Source organism: Patella vulgata, chromosome 1 (assembly GCF_932274485.2).
Source record: "Patella vulgata chromosome 1, xgPatVulg1.2, whole genome shotgun sequence".
NCBI lineage: Eukaryota > Metazoa > Mollusca > Gastropoda > Patellidae > Patella > Patella vulgata.
Genome location: NC_065879.2, coordinates 87,779,059 through 87,786,283, shown reverse-complemented (window position 1 = coordinate 87,786,283; position 7,225 = coordinate 87,779,059). Strand labels below are relative to the sequence as shown.

The 7,225-nt window shown below is 39.0% G+C and overlaps 1 protein-coding gene across 1 annotated transcript in view; it reads left to right on the top strand.

The window, feature by feature from the left end:
- The window catches only part of LOC126815438 (GTPase IMAP family member 7), a 104,316-nt gene that overhangs the window by 73,120 nt on the left and 23,971 nt on the right, over positions 1-7,225 (top strand). The window lies entirely within an intron of this gene.

The window sequence follows — 7,225 nt, the reverse complement described above, 5'->3', positions numbered from 1 at the left end:
ATCCAAAACCCACCCCCGGTATTATCAAAAGTTTACATGGGTGTATAGGAAGGTTAATTTATGGTATCAAAACCAAATTTTGTCATCATCAATAACAAATTTGGTCAAATACTGAAAGAGAAAATTTCAATAGGGCCTACAGTAACTTTTTATTTTACAAAACCAAATTTGTTTTGTTCAATTTTATTTCAATAATTCGCTTGCACGTAGGGGTCTTTAGGAGTGGGAGGAAACCGGGGGACCTGGAGAAAACCCACAAGGTTGGACAGGCGACCCTACTCCTTGTCACGTACAACCGGGGAGTAGGGTCGCCCAGGTCACTTTTCTTTCTCGTTTAGACAGTAAAATATCCAGATTAACAGAACAAATTGCCGTGTTTATTAGTCGCCCAGGTTGTCTTTCTTTATCGTTTAGCCCGGGGGTTGGATGGCTGAATGGTTAGCGTGCGTGCGCTGTATCATAAAGTCTGTCATTGAGTCAACTGGTGTGGTTTCGAATCCCCGGTTGTACGTGGCAAGGAGTAGGGTCGCCTGTCCAACCTCGTGGGTTTTCTCCGGGTCCTCCGGTTTCTTTCCACTGCTAAAGACCCCTACGCGCAAGCGAATTATGTAAATAAAATTAAACCATATGTTAGTCACGAAATGACCTAGTTTGTGTCGAGTGGACGTTAAACCCCATTTCTCTCTCTCTCCCTTATCGTTTAGCCAGTAAAATATGAATAGTTATTCCTGTGATGCAATCAAAGCAATCAACTATTGTAATATTGTCCATGGTAAATAGTGCGTCACTATGAAGGAACTATTTATTAAAATGAAAATGAATGGAACACAAGATGCGAGGATGAGCATACTAATCCGAAATGAAATGATAAAGCTTAAATGAAATGAAATGAAATGGGGGTTTAACGTCCTACTGTTCTGTTCCTAAACTGGGCTAATGAAGACGGGCATACGCCATACAGTGTGCTATGAGGGATAATTGGCCCGGGCAGCGGCGTTATGGCCTACTCGTATATCGAATTCCAACTGTCAAGGGATCTTTTACTTGCACGCCAATGTGTACACCGGACCTCATTTTTTTCGTCCCATCCGAACGACTAGACAGATGTCCTTGTCAGGCCCTCCAAAATGATAAAGCTGTTAGAAATGAAATAAAGTGGCGTTAGATGCTCTTCATGGCATATTCCGTCAAGGGGATATAGCCTTGTAAATCCCGAGGTAGTTTCGAACCTGGGAAGTCATGAAAGCGAGAAATGGGGTTAAAGTCCACTCGACACAATAATTCGCTTGCGCGTAGGGGTCTTTAGCAGTGGGAGGAAACCGGGGGACCCGGAGAAAACCCACGAGGTTGCTGGTCACATACGACCGGGGAATCGAAACCACGCCAGTTGACTCAATGACAGACTTTATGATACAGCGCGCACGTGCTAACCATTCGGTCATCCACCCCCAATCAGTGAGTGAGACGTTGGCACACTATCCGAGTCGTCCCGTGTTCGATCCTGTCAATGCCCAGGAAAGCTCTTCTAGATTTTACGCCTTGGTTCCCCCCTTTCCAGTGGTGCAGGACATAGGGCCTGGCAAGAAGAGAGAGAAATGAAGTTTAATGTCCACTCTACACAAACTACGCCATAGCAGGACTAACACATGGATCAATTTTTTTTCAATTATTTGGCTGTAGGGGTCTTTTGCAGTGGGAGAAAACCATGGGGACCAGGAGGAAACAGTTGTATAGTCATTCGAATGGCACAACAACAAAAAACCCGACATCACACATGCACATTGGCGTGCATGTAAAAGTTGGACAGTTGGATTTTGAAATAAGATAAGGCCTTAGTGCCTCATTGCACACTGTATGGCATATGTAATGGGTTAAGAATAAATGCTTCAATTATCCCAGGTTGGATCCCGGCATGTCAACAAAATTACTCAGGATTTCTGGAATAATTTACCATTGACAGTGGTGTCGGACAGAGGTCCTGGCAAGAAACAGCATCTAGTTGTTCATACTGTTCATATAGCACCGCTGTCTGTGCATTCTCCAAAATTGTCTGACAGAGAGAGAGAAAAATGGGGTTTAATGTCCACTAGACACAAACTAGGTCATTTCGGGACTAACATATGGTATAATTTTATTTCAATAATTCGCTTGCGCATAGGGGTCTTTAGCAGTGGGAGGAAACCGGAGGACCCGGAGAAAACCCACGAGGTTGGACAGGCGACCCTACTCATTGTCAAGTACAACCGGGGAATCGAAACCAGCATGTAAAAGAATCCATGGCAGAGTAGGTCATATGGCAGCTGTCAAGGTAAAATTTCCCACAGCACACTGCACATTTTGTGTTTGTATATGAGATAGTGAGAAAAATGGGGTTTAATGTCCATTCAACACAAACCGGGTAACTTCTGGGCTAACATTTAGTTCTTTGCTTGTGTCTTTTCTTTTCAATGTGGGAGTGGGTCATGTGGCTAAGTGGGTAAGACGCTGGCTTGCTAGCCTGGAGGTCGGGTGTTCGATCCCTGCATTGGCCGAGAAAGTTCATCGCGATTTTCCGGCGTGGTTCCCCCTTGTCAGTGATGCAGGACGGAGGGCCTGACAAGGACAGCTGTCTAGTCCTTCGGATGAAGCGAAAAACCGAGGTCCTGTGTATACATTAGAATGCACGTAAAAGATCCCTTGGCAGTTGAAATTCGATATAAGAGTAGGCGATAGTGCCGCTGCCCGGGCAAAATTTCCCTCATAGCACATTGTATGGCGTATGCCCGTCTTCATTAGCCTAGCATAGGAGCAGAACAGTAGGACGTTAAACCCCATTTCATTTCATTTCATTTTTTCAATGTGGGGGTTGAATGGTCTTGTGCTTAATGTGTGCGCATGAAATCACAAGGTCTGTCGTGGATACACTAGCCGAACCATTCGGACAAATAAGTGGGCATACTCCCACCTGATTCACTAGTAGATTGCATCACCTTTGACATCGCATGATTAAACATGGCAGCAACCATGTCTTCAAACAATCACTTGACTTCTCGATATGATTGGTGATTAAATATAATTAGGGCGAATATATCAAACATGTTTGATTTCGCGAATCATTAAGTCAAATGACAGTGACCAATTTTGGCGCGGATTCATTCGGCAGAATCATTCGGCTAAGGCGTCCCCCGCTTAAAGCAATATGCACTAACTCATTTCAACAACAATAAAATGTCAGCAGCATAATATTGTAAACATAGGATATAGCAATTTAATAGCTATCACTTTCACATGCAAAATTGTTTATATATTTTATGGCGAAATAGAATTTTTATTTGCCAAATCTTACTTTGCTTTACATTAGCCCATTCTTTAGATGCTTTACTAAGATCCAGTTTATTATTTGGTTATATTAATAAAGTTTTGCTTAAATATCACAGCAATATTAGGCTATCATATACATTTACAAAATTTTATGACAGCCAACCCTATTTTTTCAGTCAGATGTAAAACTACCGTGCAGCCTACACAACACATCAAATTTTACAAGGATTACCAAATTTCCAGCAAATTTAAGACGAGCTTTACATAAGACTCGTCATTCACTTGTGTACATTTTTAAGCGGTAGAGTGATAAAAGAAATGCCGACCGTAAATCTCGATCATTCGGGAATCGTCGCTAATCGCTATATAACGCCTACGACCCATGGTGGCAGTATAATTTGAAATAATATAATGTCAAATAAGGCAGGCATGCTTGCATTACGTGTGTTCAAAGCCACATTAGGTCCTAATGAAATTCAACTATCAAAACATTCAATTCTCGTCGGCCATTTTGATTATAGTCTATGCCTATATATAGAGCGTACCGGTATCCGATACATGACCTAGATACAGGACGCCGCCATGTTGGTGGACAACAACACACCACCTCTCCGTAAACATGGTAATAGATTTTAGTACCATCCAACATTGATTGTTTTTCAATGTAAATAAATATAAATGCGCCAGAAAATAATTTACATATTTGAAAAGAGCAAAGAACGTGCTTTTCAGTGATATGTAATATGACATCTGGAATTTTGTATTAAGACCCATATTTTTAATTTAAATACCCGGCCATATCCCCGTCAAATAATACGAGTTCCGTACCACTGGACTTTAGACGAAGCGAAACAGCGAATAACCACCAATATGATTAATTATTATGTGTAAATAATGAATACAGGATTACATTTCCCCGATACAAAAAGGGGGGATATCGAAATAATAAGCTGCGTATCTAGTACTTGGACTCCGTGAAGAGCGAACCCCTCTAATGACCAATTTTTAGATCGACTTATGAGAAAAGTTTCTCGGCCGTGTGCTTTATCCTTTATCGTCAGATGTGGGACAGGATGGGCACTCAAAGCACGAGATAATGATATAGACATTATGTGATATCACAATTAACACTTTGCATCCATGAAATTGAATCACAATGTCATTGTATTAATTCATAATAAAAATTGACGTAAAACGAGGTGTTGAATTTCTCTGTTTAAAAAGCTCAATGTGTATGTATATACGCCAAAATGACGATGGGGCGATGGGGGTGAATGAAATGATCGTTTTTTAATAGTCTTTCAGAAGTGACGATGAAATGATCATCTATTTTCACTATCTCCAAGAAGTGTTAATGCCATGCAGTTCTATATAGACTATCTTTGAGAAGTGACGATGAAATGATCATCTATATGATGTATCTCCCAGAAGTGTGAAAGAAATGATTGTTTTTTTAATAGTCTTTCAGAAGTGACGATGAAATGATCATCTATTTTCACTATCTCCCAGAAGTGTGAAAGGCATGTAGTTGTATAAAGACCGTCTCCCAGAAGTGTTAATGACATGCTGTGAAAAATGACCATCTTTCAGAAGTGACGATGAAATGTTGTGAAAACAGGCCATCTTTTGGAAGTGTGCTAGAAATGAATATTTCGGTGGAGTTTTTTTAACACTTCGTTTGAAGTGTCTATAGAAGTGTGTTGGAAATGAACTCTTCGGAGGAAGTGTACACTTCATTTCGGTACGGGACACACACACCTCTAATCAGTTAATAGAGTTTAAAACATAGATATGACGTCACCCTTTGATGTTTTTAATCATTATATAGGAGAATGTAGCTTTTCTTAAACAATCGTCTATTATTTATAAAACTGTCCATTATTTTCAATAAATAATGGACAGTTTTATAAATAATAGACGATTGTTTAAGAAAATACCAATAATAGTATCTGAAAAATGAACATGTATTTTGGGATAATTTATTCTCTGAACAAATTAAATTACGGAAAATGAAATTACTTTAAAACCTCATAGTTACCGAAATGTCACATGGCTGAATGTTGATTTCACGTGTTTGTCTACATAAAGAATTCCACTTAAATCCATCCGTTATATGTCACTTGTCCGTTTAATAGTACGTTCGGCACTAGATCAGTGATACGTTTCTATACGCCCACATTTTCACACCTTCTTTGTGGACATTCTACAGGTCATAACTTGAAATTTAGGTTTATATCCCAAACACCTCGTTTCCTTTCGATATTGGCTTGTATGGGACCGTAACTTCATGGATTACGGCCCCTGACTACACACTAGAGGTCACAATTATTAGCCCATTTTGATGAAACTGAACATGTGTATTTACATGTATAACCCAAAGATCTCGATTCCTTGCAATATTGGCGCATATCGGACCGTAACTTCCTGGATTATGGCCCCGGATTGAACAAAAAAACGTGTTTTGAGCCTGTGGAACTATGCAGATCACAATTTTTATCCGATTATAAAATAACGTTCAAATATACCACCGTTACACCATAATGACAGTTGAGTTTGAATTTCGTGAATTGGTTTGTGCCTTTGATCCTGTGTCCTGTCACTTATATCAGAGTATATATTAAATTTTAAATCAAAATTGGGACGGCTAGTACCCTCCATATTAACCACAGTATTAAGAAAGTTATAAATATCTAAATCATTCTCGTGAGCAGCCTTTTCATCACAACTTTGACGGTTATTATCCCCCATATCAAGAACATCACAATTTTTACGTCAATTCTCTTCCATATCGAGTACATTACCCATGTAATCAGTATCCAAATGCTTATCACATATATTCTCATTATTAATATTTGTTTTCGACTGTGTTGTAAACATGTCGTCTCCATGTAGAATATTTTGGACTGCCTGTGTATGCTTGCATTGTATGACTGGTGTGTTTTGTCACATGCATTCATGAGCATGTGCATGTTGTTTTAAGAATATATCCATTATTTTATGGCTTGTTGTTTTAGAAAACTATCCATTATTTGTATCTCTATGGTGCTATGTTTTAAGTTTGATAATAGCCTCAGATTGTCCATTATGTAAATACAAAGAAAAACTTCGGGGCTAACGCCCCTCAGTTGTTCTTTCTATTTACATAATGGACAGTCTTCGGCCATTATCCATCACTTAATACTGTTCAACTTTTCAAGTTATTTTCTGGCACATTTATATTTCATACCTTGAAAAAAGCTTCACAGTACTAAGTGAGGGGATGGGGAGGTGTATTTAAAGTCATAAAACGAATCTTCATACCTTGAAATGAAAAAAGAACAAATTTAAATGGCACTAACCTGTAATAAATGGGGAGGGGGGTATTTAATGTCATCATCCGGGCTATAATACGAAATAAAAGATATCGGGATGCATACCACTACAAAAGTCCAAATACTTTATCAAAATCGTAAAGAATTTTCCGTCATATTCATATTTACGTATCTTATTAAAGCAGGTATAATGTAGTACCATGGGCCTTATGTCAGACGTGGAGAGCGGGAATTGCGAAACCGGTCGCCACATCCTACGTACGAACCATGCATCTTTTCTTACTACATATCTTAGTGGCCCTGTGATCGTCTAGAATTTGCCTCGCGTTTGTAGTAATATGAAGGGCAAGAATTTGTGCTTAGAAACATCTATGTAAAATAATATTATGGTTTTGATTCTCCTTTGCCAAAATATTAGCTAAGGTATACGTTAAATTCATTTACATCGTCACCGAGGTTTTTGTTACCTTTAGGTAACCAGATGGTAGTATATTACGTTTTATTTCTGATGGCTGAATAGTTATTACAGTAGAGGAAATAGTGTTGGAATTCTCTATGCGACGACTTAATGAGCACGCTGAGTTATCACATAGATATATTATTGTATGCAGTTT